The sequence below is a fragment of the Puma concolor genome, chromosome B1 (genome assembly GCF_028749965.1).
Source record: "Puma concolor isolate L17-30 chromosome B1, mPumCon1.1.hap2, whole genome shotgun sequence".
NCBI classification, from domain to species: domain Eukaryota; kingdom Metazoa; phylum Chordata; class Mammalia; order Carnivora; family Felidae; genus Puma; species Puma concolor.
The window spans coordinates 60,785,054-60,797,065 of record NC_141670.1 but is presented as its reverse complement, the minus strand read 5'-3'; the positions used below and the strand labels follow the sequence as shown (position 1 = coordinate 60,797,065).

Sequence of the window (12,012 nt, the reverse complement as noted above, 5' to 3'; positions counted from 1 at the left end):
GATTAAAGGTTTTATGGTTTGATCTAGTAGTTACTAAGGTATGTTCTATAATATTATTTTAATGATTTTTATATTATTCTAACAATTTAGGCCATTTACCAAAAATAAAATGAACAATAGAATATTAATTCTATATTCCTCTTCCCAGCTGTCTGCATTTGAGTTTGGATCATATCCACTTTATTATTCTCTAGTTGATGTCATTATGGAAAAGTTATGGAAAAGGGAAAAATAATTTATAAATTAAAAAAAATAAAATCATTACAGGTGACAACACTGTGATTCCAATATAGTCCTATGGTTTATATTTGACATTGAACTGTTACCTTCATATTTTACTACAAGACGGCTAATGATTAGGACCTAAATGTGAGGATACCACAGAGACTTATTTTTCATGTGTATGACCAGATGCAAAAAAAGATAAAATTGGTGACTTTACATAAATTATTGAAATTTATATCAATTAATATATATTTAAAATGCCTTGTGATTTCAGAAGAATAATATTTATTATTCAAGTGTTTATTCTTTCAAATGTAAAGTATATTAAATGGTCATTAAGAATGTTTACATAACATTACAAATATACTCATAAATATTTTAATATTTCCATAAACCTCTTTAATAACAAAAATAAGAAAAATTTTCAAACTGCATTAAAAGAAAAAACAGTTGGGCACCTGGGTGGCTCAGTTATAAGCTCTTGATTAACTCTTGATTTCAGCTCAGGTCAAGAACTCAAGATTTGTGAGTTTGAGCCCCATATGACTCCACACTGACAGAGCAGAGCCTGCTTAAGATTCTCTCTCTCTCTCTCTCTCTCTCTCTCTCCCTGTCTCGCTCCTCCTCCCTCACTGGGCACACATGCTCTTCTCCTCAAGCATGCTTTCTCTCTCTCTCTCTCTCTCTCAAAATAAATAAACTTAAAAAAAAAACTTAAAAAAAAAGAAAAAGCAGTTAAAAAATGGCATGCCGTCCAAAGTAAATGCAGTTCTGGGGAATGTATGGCTGTATGTAAATACACACATGTGGTCTGTGTGTGTGTATGTGTGTGTTTGTGTGTGTGTGTTTGTGTGTGTGTGTTTGTGCACAGAGTCTAATGAGTAAAAGTATGAGAAAAGCTTATTTGCTTACCATTTATGTTGCTTGGATTATACAACCTGTGAAATAAACCTTTCACCAGCAAGCTTACTAAAACAAAATTCACAGGTTCATGGTGGCACAAATGGGACACGAGTCCAGAATATCCAATAGGAAAACATTCTTGATTCATGTATTCCTAGAAATTAATTTTATCACGTTAAACTCAGTCTCTTGGTCTCAGAAATATCGAACAAATAAGAAATATCAAACAAATAAACTAATAAAGGAGATATTAGTAGAGATAATTTGTACTAACACCTTAAATTAGTGAAAATAGATTTAAATCTTACCTCTGTGACAAAGAATTGCAAAGAATATATAAAACAAAATTCTAACATGAACTTGATCTTTGGTTGCTTGAAGGATATCAATAAATGTTGGACAACTAATAATAGCTACACAGACATATATCAAAATATCAAGTTAGATTTTAAGCAATTCTGGTAGTGTGCCTTCCAAATGTAATACCCCAAGGGACAATTAAACATTTCTATCACAAAACGTGTTATTATATCTACTTATATACTATATACAATGTATGGTATATTTTCACATTTTATATTAGGCATTGCATATTGCTTTAATATACTATTTATTATATTATTATAGTACTTTTATTATAATTAGGTATTCCATAATGTTTTATATTAAATGTGTGTGTATAACAGAAAATGGTAAAAAAAAAATTAGAGGGAGAGAGGAATAATTACAACTGCATGACAGTGAAAAGTAAACATAAGGTGCAAAAACGTTGAAACAAGAATTGTGAACATTTCAGTATCTTATATATTTTTGAGCCATTAATTATTTTTTTGAAATTTAATTTCTAAAAGGCTTTAGACTATATATATTTATAGAAAAAGTTTCTTTTTTAATATATGCAGAGCCCAGGGGTAATTAAAACAGAAAAACCATGGGCTTAATTTTCCATATGCTTGAAAGCATGAAAGTTAAAAGCATGCTTTTGTGTTGAATAAGGGTACTGTAAAATAGAATCAAATGTCACAGTGAGTTTATTTACGGTACATTGTTTTTTATTCCCATCATCTTATGAGACTTATTATAAAATCGAGCTGAAATAATTATATTAATTAAAGTAATTTAAATAATATGAAACAGTATCCCTTTGCTTTGGCAACTCTTTGTCATCTGTTTTGGCAATGAAGACCATAAGTCTGAGAACCAAAGATATGTTAGAGGAAATTGACCCTTTAGTTTGCTCACATTAGACTCTAAGAGCCTATCTTAGGTAATAGAATATCATAGAAGAACACATTTCCTAGATGGTCTTCTCCACATCTTCCTGCACGACTGGACATCTAAAGAGCTGATCACATAATTTTTGAATAACTTCACTTCTTGTCTCTCTAATTGCTTAATGTCTAACTTACCTATATCATATGGAATATTAGATTTCAAAAATGTTGAAAGAGTTCTTTGTTGCTTAGTATATTAATTTTAGCAAAGTTTAAAACATTTTATTTTACAAATATTAAAATGCGTTTGTTCTTTTAGTAGTATCTGTTTGAAGATCATCACTTGTAAGCAGGGCAATTTTCATCTTATTTCCCAGTGTATTTCTAGAAACCAGTCTGAACTGAGACCATTGTAGATAGTCCATTTACAATCATTGGTGCCTGGAACCAATTGGGAACTCCAAAGGTATGGTTACCTCTCCTTCATAGTATTTTTAAATTCAATAATATGTACCAAAGCAAGAATATTGTGAAGAAAGCTAATCTATTTAGCCAATGATTGCTTAAAATTTCATTAAATATAATCATATTCATATCATATATCTAGAACCCATTTTCAAATATTTTATGTAGTCTCCAAATGTTTCAGAATAGACATTGGTTTATCTTGGCTCACTGAATGGATGTTCCAGATCCAGTGTATACAACTGTAACAAAAGGCATGTAGCATAAATACCTGTCAAAGTTCAAGGCATCCAGATAAACAGAATCTTCTTTAAAACAACAGATTTAATGGCATATTACAAAGCAAGGGTTGAAGTAGTCGTTACTTCCTATGGGTGGAAGATAGAAAAAAATCTGAAAAACAAATTTAACATACAAATACATAGATGTATACATAGCCACTAAATGTTGACTGGATCAGACTCCCTGAAATTATGAGTAACAGGCAATGGAAGCTAGTGTCACCAAAAATAGAAACTGCATTTTCATTCGGAATAAATAATTGTGAGCCTCATAGAGCTTTACATTCACTTTAATGTTTTACCTTAATATTGCAATTACCTACCATTTTCAGATTAAAAATAATGTGAAATCAAAGTCATTCGGTAAGCATTTCTTTTTGCAGAAATAAAAGCAATAGGTTAGAAAAGGAGTATTAAGTTTACATTGAAAGATTTCTAAGACGAGAAATGAGTAGGGAATAAAATCAGAAGCAAAGCAAGAACCAGGTTATATCAAGCATTTAAAAAGCTACTGTGAGGAACTTGGATTTTAAGAGAAAGGGGAGTTGCATGATATGGTTAATATTTTTGATTGTTTTGGCTTCTCTATGAACTAATTTTAGGAGGTGATGAATGAAAGCTGAATGATCTGGTAGGAGACTTTTAAATTATTCTGGACAACATATGATTGCATCATTGAGTAAGGAATAGTGTTCTCAGGAGAGATCAGATATATGAATAAAGGATGGCTCCTGGGATTTTTTACGTTCCTACTTCAATTTTGAAATGCTATTTTGACTCACATTTCTCAGAAAAAAAACTGAAGCCATCAGCTATAATCTCTCTTTTCCCTACCTTACCTACTTGAGGTTGTTTATGTTCTGTCTTGATTCTCTCTTAGGTTTTCTTCCCTTCAAAATGGACAACAGTTACAGTCTCACATTTTCCTCAAGTACTAGCTTTGCTGTACCACATAAGTTTAGCAATATAGTATTTTATTTATTAATTCTATGTGCTTTTTTAAAATTAGGCTTTCTTCTTTTGACTTTGTGATATTATGTAAAAATATTAAATAAGTATACCTCTCTAATGGCGGGACTAACAGTATCTCTAACAAATAGTTCATCTTAAAAATATATTTTATTTTGGGGCACCTGGGTGGTTCAGTCGGTTAAGCATTCATCTCTTGATTTCAGCTCAGGGCAATATCTCATGGTCTTGAAATCTAGCCCTGCGATGGGATTCTTAGGATTCTCTCTCGCTCCTCCTGTGCTCGCTCTCTCTCTCAAAAATAAATAATAAATACACGTTTAAAATATATTTTATTTGATATAGACATAACCACATCAGCCTTCTTTTGGTTATTTGTGCATTTTTTTTCCTTTCAATCATTTCCTTTTCTCACATTTTAAATATGTTCCAAACAATCAAGCTTAGTTGGATATTTTGTTAATCACGTTTTTTAAAAAGTTCTATCAGAGTCATTAAGTTTATATGCATAATATATATTTAATATAATTTATAGATTTTATTACCTAGCTACGATTTTATATTGTGCTATTTGTGTTTTACATACTTTTGTCTGCTTTCTTGATTACTTTTCCGTTGATTTAGATGTTTCTCATGTTATTTATTTTTCCTCTGTAGTTTGGACATTATACACTTAAATTCTGTTCTTTAAGTGGGTACTGACAAATTTATATAATCTGTATTTATCTTATAAAGGTCAAAAAGTGATCAATAATTTTATCCTCCCTTTGAACATTACTTCAAATAACTTCCATTTCTGAAGCATATACTATTATAACATATTTTATGTCTTTTTTTATTTCAAGGTGTTATTTGAAAATGAGAATTGTAAATATGGGTACATTAAAACATTTTTATTTTATCTAAATAAAAATGGTAAATGTGGATACAGTAAAACATTTTTGTAAGAAATGTTTTATAAAAATATTTACTAAAACATTTGTTACAAAAATGTTTTATTGTACCCACTTTTACCATTTTCTAGAATCTTTCTTTTGTGTATATTTGACCACCTTTTATTTTCCTGAAATTACTTTAATTTGGCCTGAATTGTCTAGAATTTTATTTTAGTGATTGGGTGAGATGATGAACACTCCTAGTTTTTATTAGTCCAAAATTTTCCACTTTGCCCTCATTCTGGAAGAATAGTTTTGCTGTGTGTAAAAATCGAAGTTGACCCTTATTTTCTTCCAGTTTTAAAAATTGTTTTTAATGTTTATTTTTTAGAGAGACACAGTGTGAGAGAGACAGAAGGGAGGGGCAAAAAGAGAAGGAGACACAGAATCTGAAGCAGGCTCCAGGCTCTGAACTGTCAACACAGAGCCTGACATGGGCTGGAACTCATGAACCATGAGATCATGAACTGAGCTGAAGTCAAACGCTTAACCGACTGAGCCACCCAGGTTCCCCTATTTTCTTCTAGTTTTTAAAGGTAAATTTTTACTTATTTCTGGCTTCCATTTTTGTTTTCAGGAAGTCAGATGTCATTCTGTTATAGTAATCTCTTCATTTTTCCTCAGGGAGCTTTCAATGTATTTTGTCCTTATACAATATAGTTTATATTAAAACATATAAATTAAAACTGGCAGAACTACAAAGAGAAATAGAAAAATTTACAATAAGAGTAAGAGATTTTAACACTTTCCACTCTTAATAATTCTACCCTCAGTAATTAATAGAGGACCAAACAACAACTATATGTATATATATATATATATATATATATATATATAACAAATTTAAACTAAGAACTCTTACAGAAAAGTACAGCCAGTACCTGTAGAACACATCATTTAATTAATGTATGGAACATATTTCTAAATAAACTCTATATTAAAATTTTTTTAGATTTACAAAGATAACACAGCATTGCTAAATACTCTGCATCTAATTTCCTCTATTATATTTTAAATTTGTACTGTACATTTGTTACAATTGATGAAAAAATATTGGATTATTAACTGAAGTTCATACTTTTTTCAGATTTTATTAGTTTTTACCTAGTGTCCTTTTCCTGGATCCATCCAGGGTATCACTTTACATTTAGTAGACATGTGTTACTAGGTTCCTCTTGATTGTAACAGTTTTTCAGACTGGCCTTAAAAAAATTCAGTTCTCTTTGGAGAAAAGAATATTTCTAAAACTGGGACAAGAGATATAAAATGTGAGCCTACAGCATCTTATTTTGCTAGAAGGTAAAAAAGTGATCAACAATGACAGCAGCAATAACAACACGATAATGGAAGCATGGCAAAGAAATTCAGGAAGCAAGTGAAAGAGCTCCCAATGGCCAAAACTGGAGAAAGTTGAGCAATAAAAAAAGTAAAGTAGCACTGAACCATAATCTAAAGCATAATATAAATATCTATGTGTCCATACTGGTAAAAATAAATGTTGGAAACATAAATAAATGAAGGAGAAAAGATACATTTTCTGTGCAAAAGAATTCCAAATAATTTATATAGATACTCCAACTATAAAGAGGTGAAACTGGGGCAACTGGGTGGCTCAGTCAGTTAAGCGTCTGACTCTTGATTTCGGCTCAGGTCCTGATCTCATGGTTGGTGGGTTTGAGCCCTGCATCAGGCTCTATGCTGACAGCACAGAGCTTGCTTGGGATTCCCTCTCTCTCTCTCTCTCTCTCTGCCCCTTCTCTGCTCCCATGCTCTCTCTCTTTCTCAAAATAAATAAACTTAAAAAAAAAAAAGAGAGATAGAACTACCTACTCCTTAAGTGTGGGCTGTACATAGTGACTTTTTTCAAAGAGGATAGTAGGGAAAGTGGAATAAAAGGTAACTTTATAGTGGAGAAATCTAACAAATACTATCTTTGCCGGATGCCCAAAATTAACATCAATAGTGGTAAGTCATGTCAGTAGTCATACCCTTGATTTTTAATATAAGAGTGGCACATTACCTCTGTGGTCTTCCTTCAAGAAACACATAACCCTAGTCTAATCATGCGAAAAATACCAGATAAATTCCAATCAAGGCATATTCTACAAAACACCTGGGGTGTTCAGTAATCTTTGGGGCATGGGGTGGCACAGTCAGTTGAGCGTCCAACTCTTCATTTAGGCTCTGATCACAGTCCCAGGGTTGGGGTATCAAGCCCCTCATTGGCCTTCATGCTGAGTGTGGAAGCTGTTTAAGATATTCTCTCTCTCTCTCTCTCTCTCAAAAATAAACTTAAAAAAATTTTAAAACAGAAAATGAACTAGAAAAATAAGAAAAATACAAAAAAAGAAAAAGAAAAAGAAATTTTAAACAATGACACCTACAATGAAAGTTCTTTTTGAGCATAGTAAAACTAGACTTACTGAAGAAATTGCCTTCCATGAACCACAGAGAAGCCAAGGATCGTTATAGATGTAATGCAAAAAAAATGTTAGTAACTCTAAGACTAAAGTATATCAACTTAGACTTTGTTACATACCTGTTGAGAGGTACCTAATTCGTAATTGGAAAGTGTGTTGACATCTCCATCATGTAAAATTATAACATTAATCAAAGCCATATCAAACCACAAAGAAACAACATAACTAAAAAAACAAAATAACTGCAGGCGTATCTAGTAAAATGATTGGGAAAAATTTATAAGCATCTTCCCAACGAAAAATGAATTTAGAATGAAAATATCGTGACAGAAAAAGCTGGCCACATAAATCTTGATTGAAAGCAGAATTTAGTCTAATGTACCATGACTTGTAATACCAGAGGATGTCTGGTAATAAATAAAGAGAGAATTTTATTCATTTATTCATTCAACTGATATCCTATTCATACACTTTTGGTCTATGAATATTTTCAACAGAATATCTAAAATTAAACAATTTTAAAAAAGAAATACTTAAAACTAGAATGTTAGGTGAAAAGAATGTAAATTGACCAACCAAAAGTTATTAGACAAGATAACAATAAATAATAAGAGGATTTTCATGTTCTGAATGTCACAGTTTATTGCCATGAGACATGTCATAAGTTTGAAGGGAAGGAAATTTATGGTTAGTGTCTGCTGGAGAGGGTATTGAATGGAACTATTTGGAGGCTAAAAGTGCCACCTCCTAAGAGATGGCGAGTCAAGAGGATTAAGTCAGATTAGGCTGACATCTATACATCCCGATGTATTAAATGCCAGATAATGGCAACGATGAACCAAAGATTCTCACCTGTAGCTGTACACCAAAATTTCATAGAACATTGTTCCCTGGCCCCAGGAAAGGCCAATCGAATCAGAATTTTTAGAAATGAGACCAAGCTCCCCAGGTGACTTTAATAAACAGCTAGTGTTGAAAACGTCTATTTAATATAATAGTAATTCTTGACATCAGGTGGCAGATCAGGTGGTATGCCCAAGTCAGTACGCAATTAAAATTAAAAAAAAATTTTTTTTAACGTTTATTTATTTTTGAGACAGAGAGAGACAGAGCATGAACGGGGGAGGGTCAGAGAGAGGGAGACACAGAATCTGAAGCAGGCTCCAGGCTCTGAGCTGTCAGCACAGAGCCCAACGTGGGGCTTGAACTCACGGACCGCGAGATCATGACCTGAGCCCAAGTTGGAAGCTTAACCGACTGAGCCACCAAGGCGTCCCCGCAATTAAAATTTAAAAAGAAACAAATGGGTTCCTTCCCACATGGCATGAGGAGATGGGATCCAGAAACAGATTGAAATACATCTTCCATTACCTGAGACCATGCTGATCAAAAAATGATTACCTCTTAAACATAATCTAGGGTCTCAAGTGATCAATTACATGTTGGCATATATGAATGTGTTTATCCATATTCTTTTCCTTCTAGTAGTCCCTTCAGTTATCCCTGGGTAACACTGCTCATGCCATTAAAATATTGTAGTACCTGTTTTTCAAAAAGTAAACTGTCATTTGTATTTTTTTTAATGGAATATCATCAAAGAATAGAGCCTAAAGTAAGATAAATAGCATACTTCTTAACACTCCTCCTATATATTCAGTTTTTTGGTCACAGAGAAAAACTGAGCATTTACCTTTCCAAGTAAGTAGACAAAAGGTCTTCCTTGGAAATATATTGGCGAAGAAAATCAGGGCATGATCCAGTGGCATCACAAATCAGGGAACTCCTCCTTCTATGAAAAGCAATAGCCCAATGGTTTTTTGCTTGTTTATTTAAGTTTATTTTGAGAGAAAGCATGAGTGGGGGAGCAGCAGAGAGAAAGAATCCCAAGCAGGCTCCACACTACCAGGGCAGAGCCAGATGAGGGGCTCAAAGTCATGGCCCATGAGATCACGACCTGAGCCAAAGTCAGACGCTCAACCAACTGAGCCACCCAGGTACCCCCCAACTTGAGTTTTATTGTCTGAAGTGCAGATTCAAAAAGGACATGGTACCAGCGTGTATGGGTTGTCCAAGCTAGGACGTAAGTAATAATTTTTTGCCTTTCCACCTCTAGCTAACTAAATTTAAGGTAGAAAAGCAAAGCATGGTAATGAGATATCCATTTTCAAATCCGCAAGAGCTTTATGAGTGATTCTCTTGAAGCTAAATGAAGAAGTCTGACTCATTCCATGTTAAACTTCTATTTAAATAAGTTCTAATGGTGTTAACTACCCTGCTTGGGTCCAGCTGTATCCAGTAAATCCTTTCCTTTTTCAGTTCCTTTTCGTATTTCTTTGCATCTGCCCTCTCAATGACTACTTTATTTTTGAAGCAGCCGAATTCTTCAGGTTCCAAATCCTTGAAAATAAAGAACCACAAATGCCAAGGAAAATGAAGTCATCATGTTTCTAAAGTTTTCCATTTATACTACTATGAAGTAAATCTCTCAAGCAGTCAATACCCACCCATATTCAGTTAACTGCATATAGGCTAACAGGTCTGTTCTCTAAGTAATGGTTGCATATGATTCTGCTTTCATTAGAACCTACCAACACACATTATTTTTTAATATTGCAGTTAGCTTTAGAGAGAAAAGAAATTAAAGTTCCTAAAATGTTCACTTTAAAACTATATGTGGCAAGACACTATTGTAACCACTTTACAAACAACTCAGTTAATCTTTATAATAACTCTATACAATAGATATTGTTATCTTTATTGGCAGGGAAAAATGCATATATAGAAAATATAACTAATTTGCCCAGTTCTAGAGTTTATCCTCTTAACAATGAAATGTGCTGTTCTTATCTAATCCAGAAGATATACCATTCACCAATATGTTTATTCCTGATGGACTGGCATAGACAAAGAACTAGAAATGTCAGCCATAGAATATATCTATACACACACCTGCATTCTTGGCCGTTCTGGCCAAAGGTATACCATAGCATCATAAAGCAATATGGTTTCCCAAGAAGAAAATCAAGGGTCTAAAGGTATTCCATATTTCTCTACCTAAAAGCTATAAAATAGAAAATTATTAATGTTACATCCCATATGCAGATTTTTAACAAACTGGATACTTACTTCCAAATTGGTTTCTACTTACATGGTTGAGTGTAAGTGCAGCACATGGGTGGTAGTGTTCAAAGAGAAAGTTCCTATCCTTTAGGGAACACATCATTGTATTGTTCTTTATAATATATTGCAAAGAGAGGATTGAAATGACTGCTAAGACCTATTTGCTTTCGAAGCAATGATGTAATTACGATATTACAACTACCAGAAGTCCTAGAGAGAGCAATGCATGAACCCATTGTCAATAAAACACTAGAACCAGTGCCGTGCAGAGGGAAGAAAGTTGAGAGAGGGTTCAGTGACCTCTGCTGCATGTATGTGCTCCACTTTTCCTCCTGGTCTTAATTTTCAATTATAATCTACAACTTCTTTTTCAGTTCCTGGTATTTAATTATTATTTTCTAGGGGCGCCTGGGTGGCGCAGTCGGTTAAGCGTCCGACTTCAGCCAGGTCACGATCCCGCGGTCCGTGAGTTCGAGCCCCGCGTCGGGCTCTGGGCTGATGGCTCAGAGCCTGGAGCCTGTTTCCGATTCTGTGTCTCCCTCTCTCTCTGCCCCTCCCCCGTTCATGCTCTGTCTCTCTCTGTCCCAAAAATAAATAAACGTTGGAAAAAAAAAAAACAAAAAAAAAAAACAAAAAAAAAAAACAATAATTATTATTTTCTAATTTATTTCTCTGTGTATTATTGTAAAGCATGCCTCTGTGAAATATAATCTATGTATAGTCATACAGTTATTTATTTAAGAACATTAGGTATTACTATTAATATTAATGTTATATCATCTCCCTATCTTTGAGAATATTACCAGGCCACAGAAAGAATATGTGTCCTCTTTTGACCCTTGTCCATTTTTTTTAAATTTAAGAAGCTGATATTCCATATGTCTCTATTAATATTGCACTTGAATTTTTTTAAGTACTACCTAACGTGCTATTTTTTAAATTTATGCATGTATTTTTTTGACTTATTCTACATCTTGCTTAATCACTATGCTCTTAAAATTTAAGCTCCATGAAACAAAGAATCTGTTTCCTATTGTCTCCAGGGACTAGAATGGGTCTGGCACATTCTAGGTACTTTAATATTTGTCAAGTAAAACCATGAATGTTACATAGGGATTTTCAGCTTTTCATTGGAAAATAGCCAGAAAACTATGATTTGTATACTACTTCAGAGAATCCTCATGGAAATAGTCATACGTGTATAAGATATAGCAACATTCATTCATTCAGTAGTAAAATATTCAGAGTACATATAAAATATAAGACACCATGATATAGATAAATATATATACTTAGTATATAAATAATATTGCCTATTTACTTATATATTTAAAATGTCAGATATTTTTCAAAAAAAATAAAGCATATAAAAAACACAATAGGCAGTAGAAAATGTCATAATATAGGATATACTATGGCCCTTGAGCTGAAAGAATCAAGGTGGCAAGCATTTGAGCTGTGCCTCTAGACTATGTCATTG

The 12,012-nt window shown here is 33.0% G+C and overlaps 1 pseudogene; it reads right to left on the bottom strand.

The window, feature by feature from the left end:
* The window catches only part of LOC147581664 (putative ATP-dependent RNA helicase DDX60), a 60,240-nt pseudogene that overhangs the window by 24,175 nt on the left and 24,053 nt on the right, over positions 1 to 12,012 (bottom strand).